Below are 16,674 nucleotides of genomic sequence, written 5' to 3' on the forward strand. Positions count from 1 at the left end.
AACGATGCTAAGGAGTTGTGGAATAACTTGGCAAAGTTCCATGAGGAGAACTCCACTTCAAGTCATGAAGAGGAGTCAAGTGAGCCAAGTAGCTCACATCATGGAGGCATGGATTTAGAGGTTGAGGGCTACTCAACATCTAAGGAAGAAGAGGAGGAGAGTTCCTCTTCAAGATCGGAGCAAGAAGAAGAAGCTTCTATCTCCGGAAGGGATGAAGAAGAGAGCTCACATCCATCCTCAACCCTAGGTAACTCAAGCCATTTAATTTCAAATAAATTACATATAATGTGCTTTGAGTGTAGGGAATTTGGGCATTACAAGAGTAAGTGTCCAAAGAGGGTTAGGAAGACTCCACCGGCGCCAAAGGTCAAGGAAGCCGGAGTCCCGACACGCAAAGGCAAGGAGCATGTGGTGTGCTTCCAATGCAAGCGAAAGGGACACTATAGGAGTCAATGTCCGAGGGGGAGGCAACCTCACAAGGACAAGAGACCGAGCATGTCAATAGGGGGAGCTAAGGTAAACCCTAAGGTAACATTTAAGTCTCATTCTTGCAATAAGACACATGCTAGTAGTTTTGTTACAATTGTTAATAATGATAAGCATGTTAACTTTAGGAACCAATACATGAGCTTAGGAGCCAAACATGTCAACCTAGATAAGGATAATACTAGAAATGTCAACCCTAGAATTAACCCATCTAAGGCTAAGGAAAATCTAGGTAGAAATCCCAAATCATCTAGACATATGCCTAGGAATACCTCAAAGAAAAATGATAAATTAAAGCTTGAGGTATTAGAGAAAGAAAATCAAGTCTTGAGGTCAAGACTTGACTCTCTAGAAAAGGCTCTTGAGGATTTGACTCTAGAGTCTAGGGGTCAAAAACCCAAGTCCAAGGATAAGGAAGGTTTGGGTCACAAACCTAAGTCCCAAGTGGTCAAGCCCACTTACCATGATGTTCCATTCGATTATGGAACAAAACCTAGGACTAGGAAGACCATCACCAAGGTCACAAGGGGAGTCACCCCTAGAGTTGATCTTGATGAGTCCCAAATGACCAAGGCTTCAAAGCCTAGGAGGGTCATTAGGAGGGTTGCTAGGGAAGTCATTCCTAGTGAATATTTAGTGAACCCAATGAGCTCAAATAGGTATTGGATTCCTAGGAGCGTGATTGCATCACGCTAGATGAGTTAGGGTGTGCCAACCTTACTTGAATAGACAGTTAACCTAATCATGGAAAAATATGGCACTTTAGGAATTTTCAAGGTGTGATCAAGCCTTGAAAAATGAAATTAAGAATTATTCCTAAGGTGATTAGAATGTGCCAACTACATTTGAGGAGTTCTCTTAGGTCAGTTTAATTGGCACATAGTGATCTAAACATCCTTGGTATATAATTTTAGGTCTATTACTCTTAGGAATATAGAACCTATGGCAAAATGATCAAGATTATCAAAAATGGCAACTAAGGCTAGAATTAAGTATTTTCTATACCTTTATATGTTGTTTGCCATATATAAATCGTCATATGCCATGTCATGACATCATACTTAATTTATGATCATTTAAAATGTCATGATAATGCTTAGGTTAGTTAAATGTCATACTTTATTTAAGGTTCATACTTTATGCCATGACATCATGACATTGACACATGTTTTTACTTATGATATCATTATATGCCATGTCATCATCTTTTGCATTTATAATCAATTAATTTGATTTAAGGACAAAAACATAATTTGATATGGAAATCAAATTGTTGTTTAGAAAATGCATGAGAACTTAGCTTAAGATGACCTAAACCCATATCTCACATCAAAATTGACTTGGATGTGTTTGATACACCTTAGATGTGTGTGAGATATTAGGATTATGAGTTAGGATCAAGGTGCATAGTTCTTGTACCTAGATGAGCCTAATTCGAAATGAGGATCATAGGGAAAGCTTGTGTACAAGTCATGTACATTTAGCCCTAAGATTGTGGTCCTAAATTAAATGGTTTAAAATCATTTCAAAATTGATTTGAAAAACCTTGATGAAGTTTTTCTAGTGATAGCATTCATCATTGAGTAAGTTGATACAAAGATTGATTAACTTTGAGTTATTTCAAAACTTTTCGAACTTTGTATCAAGATTTGAAAATGGAAGTTATTTTCATAGAAAACTATTTTTTTTTTTGATAGTATATGTTATGAGGAATGTATCCTCAAAGTTTTACAATTTTTGGAATTTTCTGGAATTTTCTAGAAGTTTCTGAATTTCGGGAGGAAAATCAGAAATTCTGATATCAGACTTGTGGACCGATCAGAGAGGATTCTGATCGGTCCAGGAAAGTGTGGATCGGTCACTAGGACCGATCCAGGAGAGTGTGGATCGGTCTGGTGACTGATCCAGTGAAGTATGATCGGTCTGGTGACCGATCAGGGCGTGCCAAGTTGCTGAAATTCGACTGGTTGTCTGAAATTTCAGCTCGGGAGTTGGTATTTTGAAGGTTTGAAACTCTCCAAGACATTGTTGGTGCAATGGTCAAGGGGGAGTTGACCTTTAGGGGGAATTTTACCTATTAGTCAAGGGGAGTTGACCTTTAGGGGGAGTTTTTACTCCTAAAGACTTGAGTGATATGAGATTATCACTAAGTTAATTGTTGACCTTAGTATCAAGGGGGAAATTAAGGGTTTCAATGAAAGGTATGGGACCTTCATTAGAAAGAAACTCTTGACCTTGATTCACTCTTTTTGATGTGTGTCAAAAAGGGGGAGAGTGTAGGTTTGGGGAGAATGTTCAAGGAAGAACATTAGAAAACTTAAGTTTGATTATGAGTTTTGTCAAACATCAAAAAGGGGGAGATTGTTGGTGCAACCTTAGGTCAAGGTTGACCTGGTTGACCAGACTCGAGTTGACTTGACTCGAGTTGTGTTTTGATGTTTGACGAGTTATGTTTGACAATATTTGACGTGAACAGAAAAGTTGTATCTTGATGTTTCACAAGGATACAAGCTTGGGAGATTGTGGGTGCAACCCGTGGTCAAGGTTGACCTGGTTGACCCGAGGTGAGTTGACCTGACTCGGAAAAGTCCAAGCAGGGAGCTTGGCACGGAAAAAGTCCAAGCAGGGAGCTTGGCATGGGAAAAGTCCAAGCAGGGAGTTTGGCATGGTGAAAAGTCCAAGCAGGGAGTTTGGCATAGTGAAAAGTCCAAGTAGGGAGCTTGGCACGGGAAAAGTCCAAGTATGGAGACTTGGCACGAAGAAGTCCAAGTATGGAAGCTTGGCACATGGGAAGTCGGAGAGGGCTCGGTAGCTCGTTCTCTGGACTGTGGTCAGAGAGGGCTCGGGAGCTCATTCTCTGGACCGGATAGAAGTCAGAGAGGGCTCGGTAGCTCGTTCTCTGGACCGGATGTGGAAAGTCCTGGTGAGTGAAGCCAGGCAGTTGTGAAAACCTTAGTGAGTGAAGCTAGGTGAAAGTCCTGGTGAGTGAAGCCAGACAGTTGGAAAGTCCTGGTGAGTGAAGCCGGGCAGATTGAAAATCCTGGTGAGTGAAGCCAGGTGAAAATCCTAGTGAGTGAAGCTAGGTGAAAGTTCTGGTGAGTGAAGCCAGGCAAGGGAAAATTCAGATGGATCAAGGGTGATCGGACATCTGGTGTTGAGAAGGTCAAGTAGGTCAAGGGAGTGACCGGATACTTGACAGAGAAGAGAAAAGTCCAAGTGAGTCAAAGGGATTGACCGGGCACTTGGTGGGGAGTCTTAGCAGGTCAAGGGAATGACCGGATGCTAAGCATGATGTACCAAGAGGTCAAGGTTGACTGGATATTGGTTTGGACTTGGTTTGGGCAAAACAAGACACGGATCGGGGTGACCGATCCACCGATATCGTGGTTTCTTGATCGACCGGAGACCGATCGAAAGCGATTAGTGTGCCGAGCTTCGATCGGCCTGGGACCGACAGAAGCCTGATTGGTCCCAGGACCGATCGAGAATGCCAGAGTTGGGCAACTCTGCGAAAGATTCTGATCGGTCCGGGACCGATCAAGCATAGACGATCGGTCTCCATGACCGATCAGAAGACCCCTGGACCGATCGGGTGGAGCCTGATCGGTCCAGACTAACCGCTGTGACTCAACGGCTAGGTTATTTCGGGCTTCGTGTTCTGCCTTTTGCAGGTTGGCTCAGGATATCAGAGGTTATAAAAGGAGATCGAGGGCTGCTACAGTTATCTTCTTCTCCTTCTCCGAAGCTTCTGCTTCTTCTTGTTCCTGCCTCTTCTTCTTGCTGCTGCAAGTTCTTCTGCGAGCTTTGCTGAGCTCTTCGTTCCTGAAGCTTTTTGTGAGCTTCCACTCGGGTGGGACCAACTGATCAGTTGCTGTTGCTGTTGTGGTTGGATCCGAGAAGCTGCTGCTTCATCCAGTCGAAGAGAAGGCAAGTAAGCGAAGGTGTTTCATACATTTGTATTGTATTTTGCTTCTTGCTACTTTCTACTCCTGTATTGCTTTTGCAAAACATTGTGGCGAGGTTTCTCCACCCAGAAGGAGTGATTATTAGCCGGGTTTCCGGGGTCTCATCCACCGACGGATTGATAGGCTTCGTCCACCTTACGGACACGCCGAGGAGTAGGAGTATATCTCCGAACCTCGTTACATCGACGCGTGTTGAGGTTTGATTTCTCCGCTTTCGTTTCTATTATTTTTATTTCCGCTGCGCTAACCCTAATCGTAGGAAGAAACGAGCAATTTGGGGTCGGCTATTCACACCCCCCTCTCTAGCCGAGTACGACGATCCTAACAAATAGGACCGCGGGCCGAGGGAATGAGGCCACATCAAGAATCCAGGTCACCCGCCCGTTCAACATATTGCGGCCGAACGACCAAAGTAAAAAGGAAAGGTATGGACGCCCATGTTTTGCAAAATCCATCAATCAGCCACTCACAACACTCGAGACTGCCGGAGTCTCCCCCCGGTCAGCCAACCTGAGCCAAGGAATTATCGCCGCCGATCACCTTGCCTGGACCGGCGGCTTCATCAACAAAATGGCGAACGACAAATGGCTAGGCGTTCACCCGAGCGGCAACACCATCAGCAGCACCAGCACCGACCGAGCGCCAACCCCCGAACCTCACAGGAGCGAGCAAGGCCATCCGCTCGGGAGGAGGAAAATAGAAGCAACGCAGCTCGGGGAGAGATCAACATCATCGCCGATGGACCGACGGGCGGTGACTCGAATCGGGCTAGAAAGTCACACGCCCGACAACTCAGGATCCACGCAGTTGGTAAGGATCGGGGGTACGCCATCGTCAAACAGTCCGAGTGGGGCACGCCATCGCCGGAACAGTAGAAAAAACAAAAACCGGTGACTCTCGAAGACCGTCGAGCGGCGACGTTAAATCCCAGAGTCGGACCAGCGACTATAAACCCCTCGGTCCGAAGACCATCGAGCGGCGATGTTAAATCCCAGAGTCAGACCGGCGACTATAAACCCCCCGGTCCGAAGACCGTTGAGCGGCGACGTTAAATCCAAGAGTCAGACCGGCGACTATGAACCCCCCGGTCCGAAGACCATCGAGCAGCGACGTTAAATCCCAGAGTCAGACCGACGACTATGAACCCCCCGATCCGAAGACCGTCGAGCGGCGACGTTAAAACCCAGAGTCGGACCGGCGACTATTAACCCCTCGGTCCGAAGACCGTTGAGCGGCGACGTTAAATCCCAGAGTCGGACCGACGACTATAAACACCTCGGTCCGAAAACCATCGAGCGGCGACGTTAAATCCCAAAGTCGAACCGGCAACTATAAACCCCCCGATCCGAAGACCGTCGAGCGGCAACGTTAAATCCCAGAGTCGGACCAATGACTATAAACCCCGGGCTCGAACACCGCCGAGTGTCGCTTGGAAAGAAAGTGGTTTGAGAATTAAACAAGAACAAAATTAAAAGGTTACGTTGATTCGTCGCATGGCCAATACGCAGACAAAAGTCGGATAAAATTTGGATAGATTCAGATAACACTAACTCGCCGAACAGTAAGTATATAGATGAAAATTCAAAATTTAAAAGGCACTCCTCACTCCAGAAAATTCGATTGGCTCGGAGATAGTTTCCAGGAGTCCGACCAGGTCTTTGGGGGGGATGGATGCCGCCTCCGGAAGATGGCCCTTGGCCTTCAGATAGGCAGTCGTAGCATAGATGGCTTCTTCAAAGGCCAGGACAAGCCGATCGCTGAGTTTATTGCCAAACTCTCCCGAACGGACATAGTTTTGCCTCATCACCGAAAAGCGACTTGCCTCACCATCTTGGTACTCTTTGAGAGCGGCCCGGGCAGCTTCGAGGGCGTCCTGGAGATCCTTCTTATCTCCTTGAAATTTAGCTTGACCTGCCGATCGGCTTTCTCGCTCGGTGGATAGCAAGCCAACCAATTCTTAGACGTGTTGCTCCAGCGCCCGGGCCTGCACATTCTTTGCCTCTAGATCGGAAACGACCCTATTCTTCCTATTAGTCGCCAGCTTGATCTCCTGGACATGAGACTTAACCCGGGCTTCGAGCCCGGCTACCCTGGTTTCCAGGCCAGAAGATTTATACCGCTCGGCCGCTAGCAGTTTTTCAATTTTGTTCATCTCGGCCCGAAGCATGGCGTACGAAGGCCCTTGAGCTGGCGCCCCTCCAGAAATCTGGAGTTTCTTCAAATCTTCCTCCAGCGTCACCAGGCGGTTGCTGACCGCGATGTTCTCCACCCAGGCCTGCGCTCAGATGAAATAATATCAAGAACCAAGCAAAATAAGCATATAGGGGCTTGAGAGGCATACCCCGGTAGCCTGCTGCAAGTGGCTGTCACCGAGCTAGCCGGAAGTCATTAGGGCAACACGGGCCCTCGCATCCTCCCATACTTTGGCAAGTGGTCCGCGGATGGTGATGTGATGTTCAGGGGAAGTTGGCCAATCAGCCGCCAGAAGGAATTCTTCAGTTGGGAGATACAGGACGGCCTTAACCACTCGACGGCAACACCGATCAGACTGGGCTGAAGGTGAGCGACCAAACGACAAGCCAAGCGGAGCAGAGATTATGCTCGAGCGCCTAAGCCAGCGATGGACTCGTGGCGGAGAACTGGCGGGCTGTGCCTTGAGGGAAGCCGCTGGCAGATCGAGTTGTGAAGGAGTCTGATCTGAGGAAATCGCCTCGACCGAAATGGGGGCTGGGTCGACTGCTGCAGAAGGAGCGCGGACCTGCTATGACACTGGTTCCACAGATGTAGCCGAATGGATGGGAGGATCCGTCCTGCGTCGCTTGCGTGTCCCCAGCGAAGCATCATCGACCGAGTGGCCCACTCCCTACGACGTAGTATGCCCAGTAGACGAGGTAGCATCGCTGACCACTTCGGTTGCAGGGATTTGAACAGCTGACTCCCCTACGACGGGTGTAGCTTCTTCGCTCTCACCCTCGTGTGAGCCGACCAGTGCAATGCCCAGGTCGGCCATCTCCTTAGCTATCGCTGCCTCTATCTTGGCGGCCCTCAACTTCATTCACTCAGTAGCCTTGGCACACCACATGATGATGACTGCACAAAAGAAGAATAAATCAGTTAAACCAAAAGGAAAGGGGACGAGGAAAACGCTTACCCCATGCTGCTTGGAAGCTTCGTTCGGATCGGACTCAATCCGAATATGTACAACATGCCCTCACAAAGTAGTTTATGGATGTTGAATTTCTGCTCGGCCAATTGGTTGGTTGCATGGAGGTAGGCCGACTGACTCTTATATTTACCAAGGTCCGACGGGGTCAGCACGGCGGTCTGTCATTTGGTTCAGAAAGCTAGCAGCTCGGGAAGATGAAGGTAAAAGTAGTACTCCTTCTAATGTTTATTCGAGGTCGACATCTTGTCGAAGAAAACGAGGCCAATCCGTGACTAGAAGAGGAAGGTGCCCCACTCGGACTATTTGGGATAGTAGAAATAATGGAAAATCTTGGGGATTAAGGGAATGCCGTGCAGCCTAAAGAGGACAACTACTCCGCACAACAACCTGAAGGAGTTGGGGACAAGTTGGCCGAGCGGGAGGTAGGAATAGTTACACACTTCAAGGATGAATGGATGTAGAGGGAATCACAGACCGACTACAAATTGGTCTCGGAAGAAACAAACAGTGTCGAGCGGCGGATTGTGTGGCCGATCGGATGAGGTAGCTAATATTAATCTATGGGTAGGAGGGAGTTCGAAGTCACGGACGAAGTTCACTGCGTCAGCCTCATCGAACCGGCTCTCCATGGTCGTATACTATAGGCCGGGAGAGGGATTAGACGGTTGGGAGGTGCTCGCCATCATCGGAACAGTAGAAAAAACAAAAACCCGAGAAAGACGAAAAGATGGACGAAAGAGGGGGATGAGACGATGCCGGCGGAGCACAGCACCGTTAGTATGCGAAAGAAAAGTGCGAAAAGAATGAAGAAAAGGTGGGCAAAGAGTCCTTACAGAAAGATGGTCGAAGAAGAAGGCGAGTGGCCGAAGGGTTGAGGACGAGTTCACCGGAGCACTGAACAGGAGGGAACAGAAGCCTTCGGATGCGAGCATGCGATAACGCGAAGCGGCGGGTGAAGAGGAGACAACCCTATAAAGGTTGGGCTCGGCCGACCAGAGCCATCCGATCCAGGTCACGGGATCCGAGGAGCATATCTGACCGTCGAATTCAAAAGGCCAAAGGTCACATCAGCCCTGACAGCTTGAGCGAGCGGTGACGTCTGCGTGGCCACGTGGTGTTCGCTCATGGGTCGCATTTAATGAGCGTCATTACGCAGGTGTGGTCGAGTGCTCAACCTTAATGGCGAGGATTTGCACGAATCTCGCGGAGATTCTAGGGACATCAACACTGACCAATGTCGGGGTGGCAGGACAACCATTGGCGAGCAAAACTTTCAGAGTGTCAGCAGGTGTCAAGCCGAGCGACATCGTTCACTCGCAGTGCCCGGTCGGATAGATAACAACATCAGTGGCAGAACGGCGGTCGTGTCACCAGGCCAATGGTCCAGTCAGTCGGACTTGCGACCTCCTTCGACTAGACTTGAAGGGAAGGCACGTGATCCGGTGGTAAGGATCGGGGGCCCACATAAGAAGGGGTCAACGACACGAGGGAGTCAAAGTCAAGAGCAGACTTGAGACCCGGCTGATCGGGGAGGTCTCCTGGCCGGCCCACCAAAGTAAATCCTGGGACAGCGCGAAGATAGCTCTGTTAGACCCCGTGGTAGTTTTGATGTGATCAACCAAGTTGGTTAGGTCCTGCTTTGTGTTTGATCCCTGTATCTAAGTGTGCAGGAACTTAGGAGGGCAGGAAGTCGAGCAGAAGATGCAGCTAGCGAGAAGGACGCCACGGGTAAGGAGCCGACGGGCTCGGTGCGTCCGAAGGACGAGAGTGTTGGGTCTTTCGGGCCGTGAAAACCCCGAAACCCCGGATCCATGCGAAGAATAAAATTTCAAAAAATGTACGAGTACGAGTTTACAAACTCTAGATCTACATTAGAGTACGAGTTTTACCCTTGATGCGTGCCTTTCGCAAATCCCACTCGTCCAAAGGTGCCGGATCTCAAGATTGTTAAAGTAGACAACCCTCTAGAAGTATCCACACGAACAAATCGATGGAGGGAGAACCTTAGAGTGTGCTAGCACTCCAAGAAGGTCTCAGCAATGGAGAGGAAAGGGAGAGAAGAATTGAAGCAAGGAAGAAGATGATGGAATAATGCCTTGAATGAAAAATGAATTCCATTCATTCACAAAGTGGTCGGCCACACATGTGTAACTCCTTCTCATTTAATGTGGCCGACCACATTAAATTGAAAGGGAATTTGTAACCTCCATTAGGTGGCATACACATGTGCTAAACATGATGATGTGGCACATCATCATTGGCCACTTAATGCCAAGTCACAAATGATGTGGCATAAAGTCAAGTCAAACTTGACTCTTCCTCTTCCTCTCAAGTCAAGTTAAACTTGACTTAATCTCTCTCATGGTTGATCTAATCCAATCATTTAATTCAAGCCAATTTAATATAATGAATCTAATTCATTTAATTAAATTGATTCAATGAGTCATAATCTAAATTAGACTCATTGAACACATGAATCAACTTGAGTCCAACTCAATTAGCCCAATTAGGATTACTCTTAATCTAATTTGATTCATCACATGAATCTAATCCTCTTGGTTCATCATATGAATCTAATCTCCATCTAATTGTCCTTAGTGTGTGACCGTATAGGTTCTTATAACGTTGGCAATGCCCCTAAACCCATTTAGGAACATAAGTAATGAGCGGTATCTAGCAACACATCATTACTACCTAAGTTACAAGAATGTTGAGATCTAACATCACCTTGTGACTACTAATTGTGACTCCTCACAATATATGACAAGTGTCCTTCTATCCTAGACATCTAGATTGATCAATGTGAGGCATAGACCGTGTCATCCTCTGACCAATCTAAATCTTGAACTCCAAGTAGACTCACTAAATTAAATGAGCTCAATATCTCATATTGACTCATTTGGACATGACCATGCACTTCGTGGTCTCACTCTATCAAGAATATCGATGTCACTCCCGTCATATAGGAGGGATAGATCCCATCTACATCACTCACATCCCTCCGCATAATTTGTTATATACCAAGTAATCGCCTTTATAGTCCACCCAGTTACGAGTGACGTTTGACGAAATCAAAGTACATAACTCCTTATGTAGGGAACCATGGTGACTTCAGGTCTAAGGACTAGTAGTCATACTAATAGTCACATGAGAAAGTATATGACACTCATATAACGATTCATGATACTTTCTCATGGCGGGTCATTCAGTATACATTTTCCAATGTATACCCATGTGTTAACTTGATATCTCTATATCCATGACTTGTGAGATCAAGTCATCGAGTTGACCTACATGCTAGTCTCGTCGCATTAACATTATCCCTGAATGTTAATACTCGACTAGGAATGATTAAGAGTAGTGTTCCCTATATCATCTCACTATCGACTCAACCAATTGATTGATATAGGTAAGAAACTTCTACTCAAGGACGCTATTATACTTAGTTTATTTGGCACCAATACAAGTAAGTATAATAACCAAAAACAAATGCCTTTATTTATATAAGAATATGATACAATAAGTCCATAATACAATCATCAAATGATTGACTCTAGGACTCTAACTAACAATCTCCCACTAGCACTAGTGCCTATCAGTGTAGGCTCTAAGCCCCAATGACCTAGTGTGACCATCATGCTTCCTCTGTGCCAAAGCCTTGGTCAAGGGATCTGCGATGTTAGCCTCTGTAGGTACTCTACATATTTTCACATCTCCTCTCTCGATAATCTCTCGAATGAGATGCAAGCGCCGTAGTATATGTTTGGTCCGCTGGTGTGAGTGAGATTCCTTCGCCTGTGCTATAGCTCCATTGTTGTCACAATAGAGCTCAATAGGGTCAGCGATACTGGGAACCACCCCAAGTTCAGTGATGAACTTGCGGATCCAAACTGCCTCCTTTGCTGCCTCTGATGCAACAATGTACTCGACCTCTGTCGTAGAATCAGCTATTGTGTCCTGCTTCGAACTCTTCCAGCTCACAACACCACCATTTATGCAAAATACGAACCCTGATTGCGATCGATAATCATCCTGGTCGGTCTGGAAGCTAGCATCACTGTAACCCTTTACAGCTAGCTCGTTATCGCCTCCATATATCAAGAAATATTCTTTAGTCATTCTTAAGTACTTAAGAATATTCTTGACCGCTATCCAGTGACTTTCACCTAGATCTGACTGGTATCTGCTCGTCATGCTCAAAGCATATGAGACATCAGGTTGAGTACATAGCATGGCGTACATGATAGATCCTATGGCTGAGGCATAAGGGATCTGATCCATGCAGTCTCTCTCCTCTCTAGAAGAGGGACCTTGAGTCTTCGAAAGACTCACGCCATGTGACATCGACAGAAATCCCTTCTTGGAGTTCTACATGGAAAACCGTAGGAGTACCTTGTCAACATATGTACTCTGACTTAGGCCAAGCAATCTCTTAGATCTATCTCTATAGATTTGTATCCCTAGAATGCGGGATGCCTCACCTAAGTCCTTCATTGAGAAATATGTCCCTTGCCAAGTCTTGACAGACTGTAGCAAAGGGATGTCTTTCCCAATGAGCAGTATGCCATCCACATACAATATGAGGAAGACAACTATATCCCCTACAACATTCTTGTAGACACAAGGTTCATCTTCATTCTTGATGAAACCAAACTGTTTGATTGCATCATCGAATCGAAGATTCCAGCTCCGAGAAGCTTGCTTTAGTCCATAAATGGACCTATGCAGCTTGCATACTCTGCTAGTATGCTGTGGATCTACAAAACCCTCAGGTTATGTCATGTACACATCCTCGAGCAGGTTTCCATTCAGAAATACGGTTTTGACATCCATCTGCCATATCTCATAGTCATGGTATGCTGCAATAGCAAGCATGATCCGAATGGACTTAAACATCGCTACTGGAGAAAAGGTTTCATCATAGTCAATACCATGAATTTGCTTGAAACCTTTAGCTACCAAGCGACCCTTATAGATAAGTCTATCCATGTCAGTCTTTCTCTTAAAGACTCACTTACACCCAATAGGTTTTACCCCTTCAGGTGGATCAACCAAAGTCCATACTTGGTTGGCGTACATGGATTCCATTTTGGATCTCATGGCCTCTAGCCATTTCTCAGAATCTGGTCTCATCACAGCTTCCTGATAGGTGGTAGGCTCATCCTCTATGAGCATAACGTCATCATGGTCAGACAAGAGAAATGAGTATCTCTCAGGCTGACGACGTACCCTATCAGACCTGCGAAGAGGTATGTCTACTTGAACTGGTTGTTGTTCCTCAACTCCTTGTGGAACAACATCATCCACAACACTTTGTGGTTCAAGTTCAACTTCCATCGAGGTTTCAGTGCTATGGTCCGCATCTTGAACTTCTTCAAGATCGAACGTACTCCCACTAGTCTTTCTAGAAACAAAGTCCCTTTCTAGAAAGACCTCAGTCTTTGCCACAACTACCTTGTGCTGACTGGGAATGTAGAAGTAATATCCCTTAGTTTCCTTGGGATATCCAATAAAGTAGCACTTGTCGGATTTGGGTCCTAATTTGTCTGAGACTTGACGTCGAACGTAAGCCTCACAACCCCAAATCCTCATGAAAGACACCTGGGCATCTCTCCCAGTCCATATCCTATATGGTGTCTTTATCACGGTTTTGGATGGAACTCGGTTGAGTATAAAAGCTGCCGTGTCTAGAGCATAGCCCCAAAAGAATGTCGGAAGATCTGTGTGACTCATTATAGATCGTACCATATCTAATAGGGTAGCATTCCTCCTTTCGGATACACCATTCCACTGTGGTGTTCCAGTAGGAGTGAGTTGGGATAGAATTGTTGGTTGCTATTCGGAAAACCTAGAGGTTCCACTGTACAAAAATTTTGTACAAAGGTCTGAACCTTATCCTAGCTACCATGTGTTCTTTTAAATTAAATTTTGGATCGCCTGCGGAACTTAACACGTTTGATCCAAAACTTAATCTATTTGTTCTTTGAGGTTTTGACTTGGATCTCCTGCGGAACTTAACACGTTTGATCCAAATCACCTAAGTTATTAATTCCATTAAATATTAATTTCCAAAATTGGTTCCCAGTACTGACGTGGCGAGGCACATGGCCTTCTTAGATATGGGAGAGCAACCACCATCGACTAGACAAAACCTTTTAAGGAAAGCTAATATTTAATTTCCTAAAATAACTTTAGGTCAACCTAAAAGAACAATCAAATCACAAGAAAAAGAAAAACAAAAAAACACTATATCGAAAATAAATTTGAAACACTAGAATCGTATGCCTCTTGTATTTAGTATTATTTCCAAAAATAACTAGTATGATGCGGAAAGGAAAAATGACTAGTTATACCTTCTAGAAAAACCTCTTGATCTTCTACCGTATTCCTCTTCTAACCTCGGACGTTGTGTGAGCAACGATCTTCCGAGATGAGAACCACCTAGGCACCTTCTTCCTTCTTCCTTCAAGTTTTGGCCAAGCACAAGAACTTCCAAAGGATGAAGAATTTTCCACCAACCAAGCTCCAAGGGATGCATCCTTTCTCTCCTTCTTCTCCTTCCTTGATCCGACCACATCCTCCAAGCTCCAAGAGATGATAGATTTCGGCCACAACAAGAGGAGAGGAGAGAAGAGAAAGGGAAGGGCCGGCCACCACACCAAGGAAAAGAGGGAGAAAAATAGAATAGAGTCCTTAGCCTTGAAGCCTCCTCTACCCCCTCTTTTATAATCCTTGGTCTTGGCAAATAAGGAAAATTTAATAAAAACTTCCTTAATTCTTTTGCCATTGAAAAGGAAAATTTATTTAATTAAAACAATTTTCTCTTTTCAAATTACAATGGCCGGCCACAACAAATAAAATCTCCAAGCAAATAAAATTTTAAACACCAATTAAAACTTCCTTATTTGCTTCCGGAAATTTATAAAAATTTCTCTAATAATTTTTATCCCTTCATAATTAGTTTATAAAAAGGAAATTTAATAAATTAAAATTTTTCTTTTAAACATGTGGATAAAAAGAAAGTTATCTCTATAAATTAAAATCTCTTTTAATCTACAAATAAGGAAGGATATCAAATCTTTTGTAGAAACTTATAAAAGAGAATATTTAATTTTAAACTCTCTTTTTAAATCATGAACATGATTAAAAGGAAAGTTTTCTTAAAATTTAAAATCCTCCTTTAATCAACAAATAAGGAAAGATTTCAAATTTTAAACTCTCTTTTAAACATGTAGATGATTTACAAATAAGGAAAGTTTTTACCAAAAATTAAAACCATCCTTTTAAACTACAAATAAGGAAAGAGATTAATCTCTTCTCTTAATCTTTTGTAGAAAGCTATAAAAGGAAATTTTTAATTTTTAAACTCTCTTTTAAAATCATGATATCCACATAAGAAATAATTTTAATAAAAATCCTTTTTAATATTCTAGTGGCCGGCCACCTAAGCTTGGGACCCAAGCTTTGGCCGGCCACCAACTTGGCTCAACCATTTGGTCTTGGCCGGCCCTAGCTTGGGTTCCAAGCTAGCTTGGCCGGCCCCATTGGATGGGTAAGAAGATGGGTATGTGGTGGGTATAAATCTTTATATTCAAGAGGCTACGATAGGGACCGAGAGGAGGAATTGGTTTTGGTCTCCCGATGAAATTAAGCATCCCGTGTTCGCCCCGAACACACAACTTAATTTCATCAATAATAATTCATTCCACTAAAGAACTATTATTGAACTACCGCACCAATCCCAAATTATATTTTGGGCTCCTTCTTATTATGAGTGTGTCAGTCTCCCTGTGTTTAAGATAACAAATGTCCACTAATTAAGTCAGTTACTGACAACTCACTTAATTAATATCTAGCTCCAAGAGTAGTAGTACCACTCAACTTTATCGTCATGTCGGACTAAGTCCACCTGCAGGGTTTAACATGACAATCCTTATGAGCTCCTCTTGGGGACATTCTCAACCTAGATTACTAGGACACAGTTTCCTTCTATAATCAACAACACACACTATAAATGATATCATTTCCCAACTTATCGGGCTTATTGATTTATCGAACTAAATCTCACCCATTGATAAATTAAAGAAATAAATATCAAATATATGTGCTTGTTATTATATTAGGATTAAGAGCACACACTTCCATAATAACTGAGGTCTTTGTTCCTTTATAAAGTTAGTATAAAAGAAACGACCTCAAAATGGTTCTACTCAATACACTCTGAGTGTACTAGTGTAATTATATAGTTAAGATAAACTAATATCTAATTACACTACGATCTTCCAATGGTTTGTTCCTTTCCATCTTGGTCATGAGCTACTGTTTATAATTTATAAGGTACTGATAACATGATCCTCTGTGTGTGACACCACACACCATGTTATCTACAATATAAATTAATTGAACAACTACATTTATCATAAATGTAGACATTTGACCAATGTGATTCTTATTTCTAGATAAATGTTTATACCAAAAGCTAGGCTTTTAGTATATATCCTAACAAGAATCCCACACTCAGCTAGATAGTCACGAAACTCATGGCTAAGGTATTCTCCACCTCAATCTGATCGAAGTATCTTAATACTCTTGCCAAGCTGGTTCTGTACTTCATTCTTGAATTCTTTGAACTTTTCAAAGGATTCAGACTTATGTGTCATCAAGTACACATAACCTTATCTACTGAAGTCATCAGTAAATGTGATGAAGTACCTATAACCGCCTCTAGCAGCGACATTGAAAGGGCCACATACATCACTATGTATAAGTCCTAACAAATCAGTCGCTCTTTCGCTGTGCCCACTAAAGGGAGTCTTGGTCATCTTGCCTAGTAGGCATGACTCGCACGTCTCATAAGATTCAAAATCAAATGAGTCCAGCAAACCATCCTTATGGAGTTGGGATAAGCGCTTGTCATTTATATGACCTAAGCGATAGTGCCAGAGATAGGTTTGGTTCATGTCATTTGACTTGAACTTCTTGGTATTTATGTTATAGATAGGGCTATCAAGGTCTAGAATGTAGAGTCCGTTCATCAGAGGTGCACTATAATAGAAC

The sequence above is a fragment of the Zingiber officinale genome, chromosome 4A (assembly GCF_018446385.1).
Source record: "Zingiber officinale cultivar Zhangliang chromosome 4A, Zo_v1.1, whole genome shotgun sequence".
Taxonomy (NCBI): domain Eukaryota; kingdom Viridiplantae; phylum Streptophyta; class Magnoliopsida; order Zingiberales; family Zingiberaceae; genus Zingiber; species Zingiber officinale.